The following is a 20,164-nucleotide window of genomic DNA, read 5'->3' on the forward strand; positions in this document are numbered from 1 at the left end:
CCGCCGCTCCGGGCCCCCTCCTCCACCTGGCCGCCCCGATGCCCCTCTTCTCCACCACCGTGGCCGCCCCACCCCTCCGGCGCCCCCTCCTCCACCCGGTGAGACCTCTTGTATTTTTTCTGTTTTTGTTTCTGTATTTTAAGTTTAGTTTAGGTTTAGTTTAGTTTTGGTTTAGTTTAGATTTACTTTAATTTAGGTTTGGAGCGAAGAGCCTTATATTGCAGTGCAAGAATTCATTATGATAGCTCATCCAGACTTGGAAGTTCTTAGGGTCCGTGTGAATAGAACCTGATAGCTTGCTGATACACACTAGTAGCTCAAGATGCGTAGCCTGCTACTGAAATGCGGTGCTGGTGCACTGATGTGAAGCATGGTGTATAATCCAGCTGTCGATCACACTTGAGTATGCAGTGTTACTTTTTTCAGGAGATAGCATCTCAGTGAAATATAACTAGATAAGTTCCCTATAATATGATAATTCTGCCCCCTACAAGAACAACACATAATAAAGCATTTTAAAAAATATTGAAATAATTAAGCATGAACCTATTGAAGTAATCAGCAACAATCGAATTAGTTTAATTTGAGAAAACAACAAGGCATGCATATTGCTTATGGAATCTGTCATAAGAGGCAAACTATACCTGTCTTTTTCTTTTCTTTTTTGCGGAAAGGCAAACTATACATTCAGCAAGCCTAAGGAAAGTCTAGTGCGTCTTTCTCACTAGCGTAGGCATGAAAGCATAATCTCAATCTAAATAGGAGGCCGTGTTGATCGGAGTGACTGCGACGGTCACAGTCCTGGCAAGTGGCGACATCATTGTTGAGGTGTGTGTGCCTCAAACTCATATGTTAGTTGTGTCTCCTGTGATCATAGTGGAGCAAGTATAAGATTGCAGTATGGTTATAATGTCTTACCCCAGCTTGCATTTACATACCTTTTCTGTAATAGGATCCTATGGTGATGTGACATGGTACTTGTTCTGATTTGCATACAAAGTAAATTGATTTTAGGACACTGCCCTTAGTTTCTGATTTGAGGTATGTTTGTTTTCTTGGTGTGTGGCACCTACAGCCACCTAAAATATGGTGTAACTATGATTGTTGCCACAAGTATTCCAATGTGATCACACCACAAGGAACTTTAGGTTTAGCTTTGGTTAAGAAGAAAGAAGAAAGATGAAAAAAATAAGAAGAAGATAAAGAGGAGGAAGAAGAAGTGTATTTTTTCCCTATTTTTAGATTACTATGCTCTTTTTTCAACATTTTCAGTTTTATTTCATGTCTAAAAAAATTCCTAGTTTTGAAGGGTGCCAATTGCCATTGCCAACTAACCTACCAAATTAATTAAGTGTTGTTGATGTTGTTGAGCACAAGTGCATTGCTTTTTTTCTCAGTTTTCTTTCATGTCTAGAAACTTGGCTCTATGTTTATAGATATGCTTCTAGCTAGATACTAATTGGTCTCTTTTGCTGCTTATTAGAGATGGGGGAGGCCATCACTGCAGGCTCCGCTCTGCCACACCAGAATACGAGTTGGATGCTTTCGAGTTCTTCAGTATCATACTTGGGACTTCCTCCAAGAGGCGGGTATATAGAAGCCCCTTCACCCATCTCATTATGGTAACTCTGTTTTTTGCTACATCACTCCTTGTCCCAAACTGCAGAGGCTTCCTGACACTTTTATGACGATGCTGGAGGCCATCAGCCAAAGAATGTGAAGCTGCAACAGGCCAGCAGCGGGCTTCGCGGGCTTTGGGACATGGAGTTGGTGATCAGGTACGGCCACATGTACCTGTGTCGTGGTTGGGAGCAGTTCTACCGTGCCTACGACCTGCGGCACGGATACTTCCTTCTCTTCAGGTACGACGGCGACGCCATGCTCACCGTGAAGGTGTTCAACACGACTATATGTCGCAAGCGCTACCAGGACAAAGATGATGCCAGTATGTTCTGCCTCTTCTTCCTCTACATTTTGCTTTGTCTCACATTGATTGTTAACGATCATTGTTGCATTTGGTCAGGCAATGGGAGCAGCAGCAGCCACTTTGGCTACAGCCAAAGCAGTAGCGACTCTAGCTGCAGCAAAATCAGCAGCAAGGATGATCCAGAATGGAGTGGGGAAGAAGAGGAGCAGAGTGGGGATGAGGAGGTGTAGGCTGACGATGGGCAACCGATGGTGGTGGCTGAGGATGACGTAGCGATGGTGGTGGCTAACGATGGGAAAGAGATGGTGGTGGCTGAGGATGACCTAGCGATGGTTCTGCCTGAAGATGGCCTCGCGATGGTGGTGGTGCCTGACAATGACCTCGCGATGGTGGTGGCACCGGCGATCCCACAGCCGGGTGACATGACCATGCCAATTGTGGTAGAAGACTACATCCCACTGCCTCCACCTCCTCGCCGCTCTTGGCGCATCAGGATGAGGAAGGAGAAGGAGAAGAAGAATGAGGAGTGAACTATGTTAGGTATGTCAGATCTCCAAAATGATCTATATATACTTAGCTTTGTTTCCTCTGAAATGACATAAGTTAGCTCTAATATGCTAAGTTATCTCTAATATGCTTAGTTTCCTAGGTTTGCTCAATAATGACATACACTTGGCTTACTTGTGTAAAAATGGCATAATTATGCTTAGTTAACTCAAAAATGGCATAATTAGTTAAGTTAGCTCCAAAATGACCCATTTAACCTAGGTTAGCTCCAATATGATCCATTTTACCTAGGTTAGCTCCAAAATGACCAAGTTTACCTAGGTTAGCTCCAATATGATCCATTTTAGCTAGGTTAGCTCCAAAATGACCAAGTTTACCTAGGTTAGCTCCAATATGATCCATTTTAGCTAGGTTAGCTCCAAAATGACCTAGTTTACCTAGGTTAGCTGCAAAATGACCAAGTTTACCTAGGTTAGCTCCAAAATGACCTAGTTTACCTAGGTTAGCTCCAAAATGACCAAGTTTACCTAAGTTAGCTCCAAAATGACCTAGTCTACCTAGGTTAGCTCCAAAATGACCAAGATGGCATAATATGCTTAGTTCACTCAAAGATGGCATAATTAGCTAGGTTAGCTCCATTTTACCTAAGTATGCTTACTTCTTATTCCAGTCTTCTTCTTCTTCATTTTCTTCTTCTTCTTCTTCTAACTTTCTTATTTCCCATTTTGTAGATCTCCCTTAATTCACGGAAGCTTGCATGGATATAGTGCTTCTTTTCCCTTTCCGCTTTTATTTTGTATCGATGAACTTGCATGGATGGAACTTGCTATATGGATGGATGGATAACGGTGTTGGATGAACAATGTGGAACTTTTGTAATATGTATGGATGGAACTATGTGTTGGTTATGTATGATGAAACTTGTGTGTTGGATATGTCTTTTGTGAAATTAGTGTGTTGAAATTTGTGCGTTGAAACTTGTGTGTTCAAATTGAATGAATTTAAGAAAGAACACAAAAAAGGGGCTATACAGGATCTTTGCTGTCCGCTGGCTGACGGCAAAGGTGCAATGGTCTTTGCCGTCCGCCAGCTGACGGCAAAGCTCACCGTTAGCCCCCTAACGGCCAGACGTTGTCACGTGTGTCGTCCAGGATCTTTGCCGTCAGCCGCCTGATGATAAAGACCGTTTCATCTTTGTCGTCCGCCAGCTGACGACAAAGAAGCCTTTACCGTAGCCTATTCAGCCGGACCTGTTGCTGTCAGCTGGCTGAGGGTAAAGAACTTTGCCGTCTGCCATGTATGCCTTTGCCGTCCGCCATGGCAGACGACAAAGTGCCTGATTCCTGTAGTGATTCTACCAGTGTATCCCCTGCCATGCAAGAATTTATGTCTTGGATAAGATTGGTTTCAGTCCTATGAAAACTATGGAGGTAAAGAGAATTCACTTGAGGACCAAGCATGGTTATACTTTTGACGCAAAATTATACAATGTAGACACATACACCTATTTTGAATGCAAAAATTGGAGAGCATTATGCAAGGCTTATGCATTTGAGCCTGATATGCTTATCACCTTTGATATTCGTCCGGAAGATGATATTGAAGGTAATATCGACATCTGGGTCGATGTGCAGACGCCTCCAGTTCTACCATTATGTGAGTTTCTCAACCATATTTATGTCTTGGATAATGTTTATTCAAAAATAGTTGACAACTAATTTCTATTGATAGCTTATTTCCATTCAAGCAAACATGTCTGGCGCTTGGTAGACATGACCTAGTACTGTCTCAGGGCTGAACTAAACTGCAAGGAGATAAGTCATTATGTTTCATGGCTTGAGGACCTTGATACTGTCAAGACAAGTTATTTTCATGGACTTCAAAATCTTAGTACTCAAAACGTATGACCACTAGCGTGCGTATTGAACTACAGTCACATCTATTTAGGAAAGATGGTAATATTTTTACTATTTGTCCTCAGTGCATCTTTTGCATACATTATTTTTTTAAGCTAAACATCATTGCTAAGTATGTTACTACAATGTTCTTCAACAGGGACTCCCGATGATAGTTGTGCCTCGTTGGATCGAGGCTAAAGGTCGCATGAAAATGGTTAGCTTACGTCCAAGACATCCTACATTGCACATGACTGCATTCAGGATTTCTAAAAGCGAGCAAGTCTTAATAGTCAAAGACTAGAGAAAAATTGTGAAGGATCGCAGAGAAGTACTAGGGGCAGCAATCAAAAGCGCAGCCCACAATTAGGAGACAGGTTCATTTGCATGCACTAATATGATGAATCAGGAGTGTTACGCATGTTCTATGCTATTTTACCCGAGAGATTGCAGCAGGAGTGATTAGCTAGCTAGAATGAGTTTGAAGATGATGATGATGTGCTACACTATGACTATGATGATTAAATAACTAGTGTTAGTGGTAATGACTATGATGATTATTATTAGCTAGTGTTGGTGGTGATTAGATAGCTACACTATGATTATGATGATTAAATAATGTTGGTGGTAATGACTATGATGATTATTAGCTAGTGTTGTTGGTGATGATATGATGCAAGAGTTTTTATATTAATATGATGATGATGATGGGTTACTATATCATTGGGTGAAAGAACCACGGATTAGTTTCAAGTGGATGATAATCCATGACTTGGTCACTTAGGATCCATCCACTTGAAACTAATCCACGGTTGTGATCAAGTCATGGATTATCATGATAATCCATGACTTGGTCACTTAGGATCCATCCACTTGAAACTAATCCGCGGTTCTTTCACCTAGTGATTTAATAACTCATTATAATGTAAAAACAATCCCTAAATTGCTACTGTATGAAAACTTGTATAAAGATGTATGAATACGACATAAAATAAAAAAGAAATAGAATACGGAATAATAGTAGTAGCGCGGGCAGTGAGACGTGCTACTAGTAATTACCAATAGCGCCTTTTATAGGACGCGCTACTACTAAGTAGATATATAAGTAGTGCGAGCTAACAAACGCTACTGCTAACCTTTAGCTGTAGTGTCGTAGCAGTAGCGGGTTACCCGCGCTATTGATAAGCCAAAAACCCGCACTATTGCTAGGATTTTCCCTAGTAGTGTCTCCTAATGTTTAACACTTCAAGAAAATCTACACAAATCTCATGCTCTCTCAAACTCAATTCATAACCCAAATATAGATGGATGATCCCGAGAAACCTAGAACCTTTACATATTTCTGTCCTAAATTGCTATCCTAATGAAAATTATGTCCTAATATAAATTATGAACCCTAGAACTCAATTTTTGTCCTAAATTTCAAATGGTGAACCCTAGAACTCAATTCAAATTATGTCCTAAATTTATGTCATAATAAACAAATCAGTACAAATTAAGAACCTACTAGACTTACAACACTAATAGAAATTTATATTTGTATATTAATTTTTTCTCTAAACTGAACACTACTGCCCTAATTAACATCTAGTTAAACCCTTGTCGGTGTGAAAACCGGCGGATCTCGGGTAGGGGATCCCGAACTGTGTGTCTAGGCCGGATGGTAACAGGAAGCAAGGGACACGAAGTTTTACCCAGGTCCGGGCCCTCTCGATGGAGGTAAAACCCTACGTCCTGCTTGATTAATATTGATGATATGGGTAGTACAAGAGTAGATCTACCACGAGATCGGAGAGGCTAAACCCTAGAAGCTAGCCTATAGTATGATTGTTGTTGTGTATGTTGTCCTACGGACTAAAACCCTCCGGTTTATATAGACACCGGAGAGGGTTAGGGTTACACAAAGTCGGTTACAATGGTAGGAGATCTGCATATCCGTATCGCCAAGCTTGCCTTCCACGCCAAGGAAAGTCCCTTCCGGACACGGGACGAAGTCTTCAATCTTGTATCTTCATAGTCCAGGAGTCCGGCTGAAGGTATAGTCCGGCTATCCGAACACCCCCTAATCCAGGACTCCCTCAGTAGCCCCCGAACCAGGCTTCAATGACGATGAGTCTGGCGCGCAGATTGTCTTCAACATTGCAAGGCGGGTTCTCCTCCAAATTCCGTGTACCTGTTGAATAAAGTCCGGTTTCTTGTAGATGTTGCGCTCCTTGGCTTCTACGCCCAACAATGGCCGTTTCCCACGTGTCAAACAAATATGAAAAGTCCGAGTGTTTTTACATTCACACCCCTAGCCGCGTAAATGATCTGCCCTATTTAAGGGGACAAGGATTTAGATCCAAACCACATCTTCCCCCCTTCGCGAGTGTTCATCAGAGCGCATCCGACAAAGGTCCATTCCACCATGGCCAGCCATCGTAACTCCTCCTTTCGCCCTTCCAGCCCTCAGCCTGGATATTGGGAGAGATGCTCCATCCCGCATAGTGAGCTAGTGACGCTCCAGACCAAGGGATTTCTCCCCCCGGCCTATATGGTCCCGGTTCGAGCTGGCCTTGCCATCTATAATGGCGGAGAGCAAGCGGAGAGTGCCCCCAATCCCTCCAAAGGAGAGCGGGTGTGCCTCGTCCCTTATTTAATAAGGGGGCTCGGATTTCCAATCCATCCATTTCTCCGGGGGCTCCTGGAGTTCTATGGCCTCCAGCTACACAATCTCACGCCTGCCTCCGTATTGCATATCGCGGGCTTTGTAGCCCTCTGCGAGCTGTTTTTGGGTATCGAGGCTCATTTCGGGCTATGGAAAAGGTTATTCTGCCTTGTGCCCTGCTCTAAGGAGGGGCCAATGTATCAAGTGGGCGGAGCCGAAGTGTGGTGCATCGCCGGGACCGGATATCTATCCGGAACCCCAAAGAAGGCGTCCGAAGACTGGCCTTCGGAATGGTTTTATATAGAAGATGTCCCGCTGCCGGATCCTTATCGGATTGGCCTACCTGAGTTCGACAGTGCTCCCTTAAAGAAGCGTCTAAGATGGCGTCCACGGAGCCCTCAGAGGGAAAGTGACAGAGACATCATTTACCTGATGGGCTGAATAAGATTGTTAGCCCATTCCGGACTGACCATGATTGGGGTTATGGCCGAATGCATCATGCGGGGGGTGCAACCACTTCAGTACAGAAGCCACCCCATGTGGGACTTCAACGGGGAGGACGACGCCACCCACTACGGCCGTAAGGGGCCGGATTCAGCTGCCGCTATACTAAAGATCTTGTCCACTTTGTATAAGGGAGAAGAGGAGGAATTTCTCCGCGTCAACCCACAGGGTGGATTCTCTATGCACAATCCCCCAAGCTGGGTAAGCGGTCGCATTTACTTGCCCATCCGTTTTGTATTCCCATTGTTAAATATTCAGTCTGACGACTTCAACGCAGGAACTGCACCGGGCTGTTAAGGAAATAAGCAGCCCTCCTCCACAACCCGAGGACCCATGACGGTCCCTCGACCCGGCCTCTCAAGAGGATCCGGACATATCTGTGGAGCTGATTAATGGAGTGTTCCATCAATTGAGCAAGGACAACGCCTTGGTGGCTATTACGGCCGATTACCCAGGGCTAATCCCGGCCTCCCAGGTAACTGAGATCAAAGTCCCAGTACCCTGAATAGGTGTCCGCCCTCTCGTGTTTTCCGTTTCTGATTACAACTGGACTTTGCAGGGGAGGTTTTTGAGGCGGAAGGCCGAACCTGCGATGACAAGCCAACGAGGGGCCGCAGGGCCCCGTGGACAGAAAAGAAGTGCAGTCCGGACCGAGGCGTCAGCGCAAAGGTATGGCACGCCCCTTATCCCAGGTGTTATACCTTCGAGGCACATTGACACTCGTGCTCTCTTCAGGACAAAGAGACCTCGCCGGACTACATCCGGAGAGGCTGCCAATCGCGCCTCCACCAGCCAGGCTCCAAAGCCTGGTCCGGAGGCGGAGGCGAATGCAAGGCGCGCGCCAGACGCTCCTCCGACGGAGGATGTGGATGGGTTGTCTGCCACCAACTCTGAGGTGGAGAGTGCCATGAACCACAGGCGTCGCCGGACAATCCTTCGCGACGCTTGTTTCTCCCAAGGGGCGTTAGATGCCTTCAATTCGGGAGATGCGTACCTCCGTGCCGCTCAAAATGGTCTAGCCAGAGCCACGGAGCAATATGTGAAAGACATACGGGTAAGAAAATTTTGGTAATTATATATATATACCAGTAGCCCCTGAGACTTGAAACAATTAGAATAACTGATTTAAGGATCATTTGTTATGCAGGTTCTTACAGAAAAGAATTCCCTACTATCTAAGGAGCTGGAAGAGTGCAAAGCCCAACTTGAGGCCGCACTAGCCGCGGCAGGGGAGCCCAAGGAGACCCCCTCTGGTAATATACACTTCGAAAGATAAGTATTTTGCGAAGCACGACATGGGTGCAAATCTGACAAATGAAATTGCAGATGGCGCCGGATTGAATCCGGAAAGGCAACACCTCCTACGCCAGTTAAAGGCTGGTGAGAAGGTGCTGACAAAGGTGAGGCGAGAGAAGAATGATCTCCAAGATGCTAACACCAAGCTGGGCGTCGAGCTGAAAGATGTTCGTGCCCAGCTATCAGACTCCGTTAAGGAGAATCAGTGGCTTCGGCGCGGCATATTTAGTAAGTGCTTGAACGAACCTTTGAAAGAAAGTTCGGCGGGGAAGTTGACTAACAGAGCAATGTCTGTAGGTGTGCTAACAGGTCGTCCTGCAGAGGAGATGCCCGGTTCTACGGGTGACCTTCTTCCCGAGCTCTCGCAATTGCTCGATCGAGTTCGGCAGGCGATGCAAGGCGTCGCCCAAGCCCTGTGGCCATCCATCTCCATGCCCGAAGGTCTTGGAGAGCTTGCGGAGAAGCTAAAGGGAGCACGGCGGCGCTTCCGATTATGGAAGATATCGGCCTGCCATCAAGGCGCTAGGGAGGCCTGGGCCATGGTGAAGACGCAGTACACAAAGGCTGACCCCAACCACATGTCCGAGGTCAGTCCTATAGGGCCCAATGGGAAGGAGATCCCTGTAAGCTTAGTATACGGCCAAGTAGAGTTGGCCGCAAAGTATTCCTAGCAGGACTGTAAATTAGACAGCCTGTGAGATGGTATTGAAGAGGAATACAATCAGTCAAAATGACTATGTAATTTAATTGACATTTATAATGCCTTCTAGCCGGATTGTAGATCATTTGTCATGGCCGACCTTTTCGCTTCAGCCTCGGGACCTGACGGTCCGGAGTGTGTCTGAATTCCCATGCGGTTATATAGGAACCGGGGAATGCATGAAGACCAGGCGTAGGGGTCATTAGTGCGTGAACAGACAAGTGCCCGACTAGTTATGTTAAATTACATGGTTAGTAAGAAACATCTTCCAGGGAGAATAGTTCCGTTAGGGGTTCCTTTCCCTGGGAGGCATGCCCTAAAGTGCATGTCTATGCTGCGAAAAGAAACGCAGGAAAAACATCTGGGGGCGTATAGATAAATAATAAAAAGGATCATCTTTAGTTCACCGACTGAATATTCCCTTAAGAATGCTAGCTTTCGGCTTCACCCAGTCTGAGGTACACGTCCGGCTGACCCGGCAGTAACAATCGCAGAGGTGCTCCCTTTACCACCTAGCCGAACAATCGGGAACGTAGGGGTAAGCACAGGAGCCAGGCAACCCAGCTTGGCCAAAACTTAAGTCATATCGATGCATATAATGGTGAATAAAAGGTACATGCGGAAGTGTGACACATGTGTTGGGCATGAAGCCCGTATAAATAAGCTTCTGTTAAAAGAAGCCCCCGGGTTTAATGAGTGAGAATAGCACGTCATTTGATGAGCCTTTAAAGGTTATAAGAGAAAGGAAGGGGTGAAGGGGAGAAATGTAAGACAGATAGTATATATAAAAAATGGACAGACGAAGGAGACGAACACAGAGTCCGGCGCTAGGCATAGAATCTTCGGAGACGGGCTGCGTTCCATGGGTTCGGCTCGAGTCGGTTATCCGATGCATCTCGCAAGCGGTATGCTCCACCAGTCAGGACTTGGTCAATTATGAAGGGACCTTCCCACTTGGGCTTGAGTTTGTCCTTTTTCTTGTCCGGCAGGCGTAGAACTAATTCGCCAACGTTGTAATTTTTGGCTCGTACTTCTCTGCTCTGGTATCTTCGAGCCTGCTGTTGATAGAATGCGGAACGGGCTTTTGCCATGTCGCGCTCCTCCTCCAATGCGTCCAAATTGTCCTGCCGGTCGAGCTCGGCTTCTCTTTCTTCGTACATGCGCACTCGAGGTGAGTCATGAATTATGTCGCAAGGCAGAACTGCCTCTGCACCGTACACCATAAAGAATGGTGTGTATCCGATGGTGCGATTCGGCATGGTCCGCAGCCCCCAGAGTACGGAGTCGAGCTCCTCTACCCAGTGTGTGTTAGATTCCTTGAGGGACCGCACTAATCTGGGTTTGATTCCGCTCATGATAAGACCATTTGTACGTTCGACCTGGTCGTTAGCTTGTGGGTGATAGACGGAAGCATAATCGAGCTTGATGCCCATGTTTTTGCACCAGAGTTTTACCTCATCGGCCGTGAAGTTCGTGCCGTTATTAGTGATGATGCTGTGGGGGACGCCGTAACGGTGTACAACCCCGGATATAAAGTCTATCACCGGTCCAGATTCGGCCGTCTTAACAGGCTTGGCTTCTATCCATTTGGTGAACTTATCCACCATGACCAGTAAGTATTTTTGCTTGTGGGTTCCGCCTTTAAGGGGTCCAACCATGTCAAGCCCCCAGACCGCGAAGGGCCAAGTAATGGGGATAGTTTGGAGGGCGGTGGGTGGCATATGGCTTTGGTTTGCAAAGAGCTAGCAACGGTGCATCGTTGGACCAAGTCCTGAGCGTCTGCCCCGGCCGTCAGCCAATAAAAGCATGTACGGAAGGCCTTGCTTACAAGGGACTGGGCTGCAGCGTGATGACCGCCGAGTCCGACATGAATTTCAGCCAGGAGGTTCCGCCCCTCCTCTTCGGAGATGCACCTTTCAAGGACTCCGGTAGTGCTTTCCTTATAAAGCTCTCCCTCGTGGATTCTGTAGGCTTTGGATCGCCGCACTATGCAGCGTGCCTCATTTTGGTCCTCGGGGAGTTCCTGCCTAGTAAGGTAGGCGAGGAATGGTTCTATCCACGGGGCGATGACGGCCATTATTACATGGGCTGAAGGTGTTATTTCATTGGCAGAGCCTCCGATTGTGTCAGAATGCTCGGTGTCGGGCAGTGCGGTTGGGTCCGGGCTGTTATTGTTTGGCTCCCCTTCTCATACTACGGATAGCTTGAACAGCCTTTCCAAAAATATGTTGGGGGGGACTACATCGCGTTTTGCGCCGATGCGTGCCAGGACATCTGCCGCCTGATTATTTTCCCGGGCTATATGGTGAAATTCAAGCCCCTCGAACCGAGCTAACATTTTTAGGACGGCGTTGCGGTAAGCTACCATTTTTGGATCCTTGGCATCGAAGTCTCCATTTATTTGGGATATTGCGAGGTTCGAGTCCCCGCGCACCTCTAGGAGTTGAATGCCCATGGATACTGCCATCCGGAGACCATGTAAAAGGGTCTCATATTCGGCTGCATTGTTGGAGTCCGTGTACATAATCTGGAGTACGTATTGAACTGTGTCTCCTGTGGGGGACGTCAGAACAACGCCAACCCCTAGTCCGGCCAACATCTTGGAGCCGTCGAAATGCATAATCCAATTTGAATATGTGCCGTACTCTTTAGGGAGTTCGGCCTTCGTCCATTCTGCGACGAAGTCGGCCAAGACTTGCGACTTGATGGCTCACCGTGGCTTATAAGTTATGTCGAACGGGAGGAGCTCAATGGCCCATTTTGCAATCCGGCCCGTTGCGTCACGATTGTTTATAATATCGTTAAGTGGTACTTCCGAGGCTACTGTTATTAAACACTCTTGAAAGTAGTGTCGTAGCTTCCGGGATGCCATGAATACCGCGTACGCAATCTTTTGATAATGCGGGTACCATGATTTGCAGGGAGTGAGGACAGTGGACACATAATAGACCGGCTTTTGAAGGGGGAATTTGTGTCCGTCCGCTTCTCGTTCGACGACGAGCACTGCGCTTACAACCTGATGTGTTGCTGCAATGTATAATAGCATTGGTTCGCCAATGTTTGGCGCGGCCAGGACTGGGTTTGTTGCCAGTATGGCTTTTATTTTGTTGAGTCCGGCCGTGGCTGCATCTGTCCATTTGAAGTGTTCGGTGCACCGAAGGAGGCGGTAAAGGGGTAGGGCCTTTTCTCCCAAGCGGGAGATAAAGCGGCTTAGAGCCGCCACGCATCCGGTTAACTTTTGTATTTGTTTGAGGTCCTTTGGGATATCCAGTTGCGACAGAGCTCGGATCTTGGCTGGATTTGCTTCAATTCCTCTATGGGATACAATGAAGCCCAAGAGCTTTCCAGCTGGAACGCCGAAAACGCATTTTTCCGGGTTGAGCTTGATGTCGTATGTTCGTAGGTTATAAAATGTGAGCCTCAAGTCGTCTACTAGATATTCGACGTGTCTTGTTTTGATGACCACATCATCTACATATGCCTCCACTGTTTTGCCGATCTGGTTTGCCAGACATGTCTGAATCATGCGCTGATATGTTGCGCCGGCGTTTTTGAGCCCGAAGGGCATCGTGTTGAAGCAGAATGGGCCGTATGGTGTGATAAATGTCGTTGCGGCGAGGTCTGGTTCTGCCATCTTGATTTGATGGTAGCCAAAATATGCGTCGAGGAAACACAACGAATCATGTCCTGCGGTAGCGTCGATAATTTGATCGATGTGGGGGAGGGGGAAGGGATCCTTTGGGCAAGCCTTGTTAAGGTCTTTAAAATCAACACACAGGCGCCAGGATTTGTCCTTTTTTGGTACCATCACCAGGTTTGCTAGCCAGTCCGGATGTTTTATATCTCTGATGAATCTGGCCTCCAATAGCTTTTCTAGCTCCTCTCCCATGGCCTGTCTCTTAGGTTCGGAAAAATGCCGAAGAGCCTGTTTAACAGGTTTGAATCCTGTTTTGGATATTTAAGCTGTGCTCGGCCAGCCTGCGTGGGATTCCTGGCATGTCTGAAGGGTGCCAGGCGAAAATGTCCCAGTTCTCTCGTAGGAACTCTCGCAGTGCGGCGTCTACATCAGGGTTTAGCTGTGCCCCGATGGAAGTTGTTTTATTGGGGTCCGTTGGATGGACTTGGAATTTGACTATTTCGTCCGCCGGTTTAAAGGAGGTGGACTTGGATCTTTTGTCGAGTACCACATCGTCCCTATTCACCGTAGAGCGCAGCGCAGTCAGTTCCTCAGCAGCTAGGGCTTCGGATAGTGCCTCGAGGGCCAGTGCGGCTGTCTTGTTTTCGGCACGGAGTGCTATGCCCGGATCACTAGCGAGAGTGATGATCCCATTAGGCCCGGGCATCTTGAGCTTCATGTACCCGTAATGGGGTATTGCTTGGAAGATTGTAAATGCTTCTCATCCTAGCAGAGCGTGATAACAGCTGCTGAACGGAGCCACATGGAACGTGATCTCTTCGGACATGTAATTATCCGGCATGCCGAACACCACATCTAGTGTGATTTTTCCTGTACAGCGCGCTTCCCGACTGGGGATTATTCCTCTAAAGGTTGTGCTGCTTCGCTCAATGCGGTTCCAGTCTATTTCCATTTTTTGAAGGGTTTCCTCATAAATGAGGTTCAATCCGCTGCCGCCGTCCATGAGTACCTTGGTAAGACGAAAGTCGTCCACTATTGGACTAAGGACCAATGCGGCTGGTGCTCGGGCTGTTCGGAATTTAGGTTCATCACTGGCGTTAAAGGTAATAGCCGTGTCACTCCATGGGTTTATTGGTGCTACTTGGTAGACTTCGGCAAGGATGCGGAGTGTCCTTTTTCACATATTATTTGATGCGAAAGTCTCGAAGACTGTTAATACCGTATTGGTGTCTCTGGGGTGGCTTTCTGTGGCTTCTGGAATTAGGAGATTTTCGCCAATTTTGGCCACCTGCCGGAGTATCCAACATGCTCTAACACTGTGAGTTGGTGTGGCATCCTCTGTACTATGAATTTTACAGGGTCCATTAAGCCATCCTTCCAGTACGGTTCCGTGCCCTGTAGAGGGTTTTTGCTTTTTGGTGTTTGACCCGGGTGTTTGGCGATGATGCACCCTTTTATTTTGGACTGGGTTTGTATTCAGGGCCGGATCGTCCCAAAATTTTATTTCGGTTTTCCAGGCGCTTTCCATCGCACAGTACTTTCGTACGATGGATGCCAAGTCAGCGAAGCGTGTAATATCACGGCGACTTATGGCGTTGAGGACTCCCTTGTCCGTGCAATTATTGCAAAAGATTGAGATTGTGTCTTCCTCGCGACAGTCCTTTATCCTGTTCTTAACCAGTAGGAATCTGGCCCAGTAATGATGTACTGTTTCATCGGGCTCTTGCCTAATTTGGGATAGATCGCTTATGTTCGGGTGGGTGGGTGTGAGGAATTTCCAAACTCGAAAATTTGGATTCCTGGATGTTGTCCAATGAATCCAGCCCGTCGCCTGACTCTAATTTCAGGTCTTGAGTGATGTCCTCTCCTTCGCGGGTATCCGGCTTGGAGGGATCGGGAATCCGGACGTAGCTAGTCCTTAAGATAGATGAAGGGTCGCCGCACTGTCCCTCTACCACAGCAACGTGATGGGTGACTTGGGGAGAGTTAATCTTTCTCGGATCGGGTTTAGACCCAATCTGGTCGTAATCCGTAGTGACTCCCAGGGCGGCGATGCGATCCAAGAGCTTGTTTATTGAGAAGAGCTCCATTGGATCTAACTGCTCGGCGAGTTCCGAGCTGACATGAAGATTGTTTTTGATGGCTCGAGAGGTCATCGTCGGCGCAGAAGCTGAACAGGTGGTCATAAGAAAACCACCTAGCCGGAGGGTTTGGCCGACAGCCAAAGCTCCCTTAGCAATGGTGCCGTCTTTAAATACGAGGCGAGGCATCCTTCCTGATGGCGACGACACAGAGGAACTCTCAATGAAAGCACCAATGTCGGTGTCAAAACCGGCGGATCTCGGGTAGGGGGTCCCGAACTGTGCGTCTAGGCCGGATGGTAACAGGAAGCAAGGGACACGAAGTTTGACCCAGGTTCGGGCCCTCTCGATGGAGGTAAAACCCTACGTCCTGCTTGATTAATATTGATGATATGGGTAGTACAAGAGTAGATCTATCACGAGATCGGAGAGGCTAAACCCTAGAAGCTAGCCTATGGTATGATTGTTGTTGTGTATGTTGTCCTACGGACTAAAACCCTCCGGTTTATATAGACACCGGAGAGGGTTAGGGTTACACAAAGTCGGTTACAATGGTAGGAGATCTGCATATCCGTATCGCCAAGCTTGCCTTCCACGCCAAGGAAAGTCCCTTCCGGACGCGGGACGAAATCTTCAATCTTGTATCTTCATAGTCCAGGAGTCCGACTGAAGGTATATTCCGGCTATCCGAACACCCCCTAATCCAGGACTCCCTCAACCCTACTACCCTAACCCTACTGCCCTAGTACTTAAGCATCTACAAGTACTAACTAATTAGATGAACCCTAGCTAGCTACTTAAGCACACATTGATGAACCCTATGAATTATAAAACTAATTAAGCATACATTGGGTGCAGAACAACTATATAAGTACTTAAGCAACTATACAACCCTAAAATATATTTAGTTAACTACTTAAGCATATACACATTTGTCCTAAAAATAATATTTAGTTAACTACTTAAGCATATACAAATTTGTCCTAAAAATATATTTACTTAACTACATTGGGTGCACCACAACTATATAGCTACTTAAGCACCTACAAGTACTAGATAATTCGATGAACCCTAACTAATTAGATGAACCCTAGCTAATTTGATGAACCCTAAAATTTGATGAACCCTGGGAACCCTAGCTAGGCAAAGGTAGGGGAGGAGGAGGAGGAGGTGTAGGCATGCTCACCTCGGGCGCCGGCAGAGTGGGGGAGCAGGAGGAGGCAGAGCGGCCGAGGGAGGGGCACATGGCGTCGAGGTCGGAGCTCGGGCACGCGGCGGAGGGCGGGCACCAGACGGCCACCGAGGGAAGCAGACGGCGTGCAGAGGGCGAAGGGAGGGCGCACGGTGGCCGATGGCGATGTAGGGCGACGACGACGACGGCAGATGGGGGATTTGGGGGAAGTGGCCGGGGGGAAGAAAAATCACGCGGGGGGTTAAGTCAAAAATAGCGGTAGCGCTGGCCCAGAGAAGCGCTATTGCTGACTTAGCGATAGCGCTGGCTGCCATAATGCGCTACTGCTATAGGCAGTAGCTATTTATTTCCCTTTTTGTTTTCTTTTTTCCTTTTCCTTTTCTTTTCCTTATTTAATTTTCTTTTTTCCTTTCTCCTTAATTTAAGGAAATTATCTATAGCGCGGGTACAAGGAATGCGCTACTGCTACATTAGCTACACAGGTTGTTCTGAAAGATCGCTACTGCTATTCCTTTCTTCTTTATTTTTCGTTTTCTTTTATATTCCTTCACATTTTGTTTTTTCCTTTCCGCTTTTTTTATTTCTTTCATCTTCATTTACTTTTCAATATGTTTTTCATTTCATTTTCTTTTCATTAGCAGTAGGGCTTTTCCATGAAAACACGCTGCTACAATCAATTTAGGAGCAGCGCGTTTTACCTAAGCTCACTACTACTATTCCTAGCCTGCTGAGAACAGTGTGGGAATTGTAGTAGTAGCGCTTTTTTCTGTAGACGCGCTACTACTATAACCTTAGCTGTAGCGCGTTTTGTGATCAGGCACTACTGGTAAGCTTCTGTGTATAAGGTTTCCCTAGTAATAGTTGGACCCCGGCGCGGTCATCATGGGAGTCGTCGCTCCCGGCCATCGGGCGCCACCACGGAGGGCTGTGACTACATGAACCCGCCTGCCAAACTATTTTTTTACAGAGTTTGCCACCGTCGCGGCCTTTCTTGCCTAACGATTGCCGGGATGAGACTAACGGGGCCAAAAAAGGCCCAGTTAACCACAGAGCTCCGATTTGTCCCGTGGAGTAGCAGTCCTTTTAGGACAGAGGGCCCAGTAAATAAAACATGCGGTGGAGGGCGGAACAGACAACAGATCCGACGACTGAGATAGCAAAAATCCCACAAAATGGATGGCCAGAAATGTTCAGATCATGAGAGGGCTGGGTTTTGGTTCAGTTTTACTGTCCTAAATAGGATCCAGGCATTTCTTGAAGGGCATTGCACGATCGAGAACCGAAGTTCATACTCAATTCCAAGAAGATCTTATTGAGCATCACTGACAACTTCATAGCACTTTCTAGTTGTGCTTTGTCCTGTTATTTGCTACATTTGAATCATTCGGTGTGTTTAAATTTGAATAATTCGGCTTGTAAACTTTGAATTCGGTTTGTAAACTATATTGATGATTTGCTTGAACCTTCATGTTTATGTTTAGCTTCTGTATGTGTGCTAATATGTAGTTGAAATGTAAACTAGAAATAAATAAGTTAGAAAAAATAAAATTATACTCCGTTATAGTTAGAAGATCGGCTATGTCAGGCCAATACTTAGTAGAGTAAAAATATTCCACTAAACTTTACTCGGACGGGATCCTCCTCTATTTTATTGTGATCGGCTAGACTTGGCCTAAAAGGATTGAAGGAGCCGAGGAAGGGCGCCCCGGTCTACGATCGCAGGCTTTGAGAGAAAACTGACGACGCGGGAGACGAACGGCGCTGAAGACGACGTCGTGACGGTGGTTGACTTGCAGAGCCTCCACGGGAACAGCAGTCAAATGGAACGGAAGGCCGCTTGTACCTTCGAGGCGAGGGCGTCTGGCATCTGGAGCGCTGGAGCGCTGGACGGCCGGACTGGAGATACCTCGTCTCCGCGCGGGGAAGAGAGAATCGAGCTTCGCGTCAAGAAACAAGGACAGAAGCGGGCTCGGGTTTGCAGCAGACGCGTACGTTTCCAGAGCTTGGGTCACCATGGGAACCTGGCACGCATCGAGCTGCTGGGCCGCATCTTCTCCACGTGAAACTGGTGGATCCGTGACTCCGTGTACGTACGTAATCGGAACAGCTGGCGCCGGCATGAATCTATCGGTAGCCCTGCTTCCTCTTCATAAAAGCATGCAAAAGGGCTCACTCACATTCACCATTCATCGCATCCATCCATGCTCCATACTCCATAAGACCATAACAATGGCGCAAATAACCATCTTGGCGGTAGCGGCACTACTACTCATGCCGCTGCTCACTTTCGCTGGACGACCAGCAGCAGTGGGTGATGAGACGAGCCCGGCCCCGACGCCGATGGGGGTGCCCACCTGCGGGCCGCGTCGTCAAGACGAGCGGTACCTATTCCTTTTGTCATTTGAAGTTTTATTGTTAGATTGTACTCCCTTCGTCCCATAATATAAGACGATTTTTAACACTACACTAGTGTCAAAAAAGGTCTTACATTACGGCACATAGTATCAATTTCTTTATCTGTATATACTCATATCTACCATAGTATCTATACACATACGGTACAAAATGAATGACAGCGCTTATCTTTTCCAGCACGAAGAGCATCATTATTGGAGTTGCTTGTGGGACGGGCCTTGTACTTTTGGCTCTCATTGCATTCCTTGTTTTCAACAAATTTAAGCATCGGAGGGCCCAAATGTTGGAAGGGAAGTATTTCCAGCAAAACCGTGGGCAATTGCTGCGACAATTGGCATCTCAAAGAGCTGATGTTTCAGAGAAAATGATCATGACATTGAAAGAGCTAGAGAAGGCAACAAACAATTTTGATCAAGGTCATGAAATTGGTAGTGGTGGGCATGGTACCGTGTACAAAGGGATTTTGCCTGACCTCCATGTTGTAGCTATTAAAAAACCAAAGACGCTATCTCAAAGGGAGACTGATGAGTTTATTAACGAGGCTGCTATCCTATCACAAATTAACCACAAGAATGTGGTAAAATTATATGGTTGTTGCCTTGAAACCAAAGTCCCATTGTTAGTCTACGAGTTCATATCCAACAGAACTCTTCGTGATCATCTTCATGTTGAAGGACCAATATCATTATCATGGGATGACAGGCTACGAATAGCAATGGAAACGGCCAGATCGCTAGCCTATCTTCACTCAGCAACTTTAATACCAATCATCCATGGAGATATCAAGCCTGCTAACATACTTCTGGACGATACTCTAACAACAAAGATAGCAGACTTTGGAACTTCAAGATACATCCCATTGGAGAAATCAGGGTTAACAACAATGGTGCAAGGCACACTAGGATATGCAGACCCAGTGTATTTGCACACAGGGCGCCTCACGGCAAAAAGTGATGTTTATAGCTTTGGTGCTCTGCTTATAGAACTGATGACTAGAAAGAAGCCATTTGACTATATGGCTAGCGAAGACAATATCCTTGTGGAACATTTTGCTACCTTATTTGCAGAAGGCAATTTGTCACTAATATTAGATCCACAAGTTATGAATGAGGGTGGTAACCTAATTGAAGAAATCGCTGGAATTGCAGTAGCATGTGTAAAATTAAGAAGGAGGGAACGACCAACCATGAGAGAAGTGGAATTGAGATTGCAAGTCGCTAGATCATCTAAGGGATTTAAGGCAAATGTTAATACTGTAGTAGATTCCCCGTTACATAGAGATGAAAGAATCAAAGAGGGGTTGACTAGCAGACAATATAGTATGGAAGAAGAGTATATATTATCTGCAAGATATCCGCGGTAG

At 46.7% G+C, this 20,164-nt stretch overlaps 1 pseudogene; it reads left to right on the forward strand.

Annotated features, from left to right (window-relative positions):
* Positions 1–20,164, forward strand: part of LOC123129402 (putative wall-associated receptor kinase-like 16) — a 36,429-nt pseudogene extending 16,265 nt beyond the window's left edge.

This window comes from Triticum aestivum, chromosome 6A, assembly GCF_018294505.1.
Source record: "Triticum aestivum cultivar Chinese Spring chromosome 6A, IWGSC CS RefSeq v2.1, whole genome shotgun sequence".
Taxonomy (NCBI): domain Eukaryota; kingdom Viridiplantae; phylum Streptophyta; class Magnoliopsida; order Poales; family Poaceae; genus Triticum; species Triticum aestivum.